The 1,815-nt window shown below is 37.0% G+C and overlaps 1 non-coding gene across 1 annotated transcript; it reads right to left on the reverse strand.

The window, feature by feature from the left end:
- Window positions 1-203: 203 nt before the first annotated feature.
- Window positions 204-276, reverse strand: Trnaa-cgc (transfer RNA alanine (anticodon CGC)). The gene has a single exon. It is a non-coding gene; the product is annotated as a tRNA-Ala (tRNA).
- Window positions 277-1,815: the final 1,539 nt, after the last annotated feature.

Here is a 1,815-nt window from a genome sequence, read left to right on the forward strand (position 1 = left end):
TCAGGAACTGCTTTCAGTGCTGAACAGGTTTATGGTTAGGTTAGTGTTGTTCAACGTCCCGTCGACAACGAGGTCATTAGAGACGGAGCGCAAGCTCGGGTTAGGGAAGGGTGGGGAAGGAAATCGGCCGTGCCCTTTCAAAGGAACCATCCCGGCATTCGCCTGAAACGATTTAGGGAAATCACGGAAAACCTAAATCAGGATGGCCAGAGACGGGATTGAACCGTCGTCCTCTAGAATGCGAGTCCAGTGTGCTAACCACTGCGCCACCTCGCTCGATAACAGGTTTATGACTCTCAGGTCCTTCTAAGATAATTTCCTGTTGCAAGCTAGCTAAAGAATGTTCTCAAGGCTGCGGAAATTAACAGCTTCAGCATAAGCTGCCACCTAAAACTTCTAGTCACACTGTCAAATGCAAATGGTTTAGAAACCGTCATATTCTGATTGTCTCTGTGTTTCATCATCGCATGATGTACTTTAGAGAGTACCAAGTAAATAAGTGTTATAAAAGGTTTTGAATGAGGTACTACGTCACATTAAAATGGAACTGATTAGTTAAATGTAAGTGTACAGACTATAGCAATAACATTTAGACGTGAAAGAAAAGCATTTTGAAGAGATATTATATTTCTAAAACTTGATTACTTATTATTCCTTCGGTTACATATGTTTGCTAGAGAGTATAAGAAATTCTGTCTTTAATTTGTACATATATACTGAAACGAAAGAACATCATGAGTCCTAAATTTGTAGAGTGGAATATTCGTGAAGAATATTTTTGTGTGAGTGTTACAAAGTTTTCAGAATTTGTAAGGCATGCAGATGTGTACGGTGAAGTAGAAGCATGAGGACAGGTTGCATCTGCAGACGTTAGAGACCATATCTGGAGCAAACATGTGCTATGGATTTCAGAATCTGGGATCATATGGATCTCAGACATTCATTGTTACTATGGAGGTTGGTGAATTACATTAATGTGGTAATACATACAGGGTGCGGGTACATATATCTATACTCATATACCGAGATACTGAAGCAATTGAAGTTGCAGCATTCACATTTTTATACCTGCCTGAAGTTGGTTGAATACAGAGCAAATGTCTGATACGCACCTGTTTATTTTCTATTTTATTTTATTCTGTAAGCAGAACTAAAAGTTTGGTTAAAGGTGCAAGAACGGTGTTTTTCAATAAATTTCTTAAATTATTCATCTGATGTTCCATATTACAGTACTACTGAATTAGACATTCCTTTTATTTATGATTGGAAGTAATCGATGAATATATAATCGACCGCTTCAGACTATAAGCAGTTTATCTTAATTCACATTTTCACATACTAAAAGTTTCTTCTGACGTAATATGGCAAACCACGTTTGGTTACAATGTAAATTTGCTTGAAATTATCAGTCTCTCCTCATCTCAGTCTCATTGCTGATATTTCCTTTAACAGTTATCTTCATGTAATTTACGGTTTTTGCATTTGACTCCTGTTTCAAATTTCATTACAAGACAAGCAATAAGGAACTGGTATGGTAACTGGGAACGTCCTGGGCGAATAAAAGCACATAAGTTAAGAGTCAGCTAATAAACATACAGAAACACTTATTGTGGAACCTCTTGTTGTTCTGAAGACAGCACGTTGAAGGCAGAATATGTAAATATTAGAAATCTCCACAGAGAAAGTAGTTAACAAAGATAGCTTTTTACTGTTCTTGTAGCACCGTAGACAAATACAAGGTTAGTAAAACATGAAAGTCTCACAGCAATATTAATCTAAACAGAGAATCCCAAAATTTTAAAACTGACCTACGTC

Source organism: Schistocerca serialis, chromosome 8 (genome assembly GCF_023864345.2).
Source record: "Schistocerca serialis cubense isolate TAMUIC-IGC-003099 chromosome 8, iqSchSeri2.2, whole genome shotgun sequence".
NCBI classification, from domain to species: domain Eukaryota; kingdom Metazoa; phylum Arthropoda; class Insecta; order Orthoptera; family Acrididae; genus Schistocerca; species Schistocerca serialis.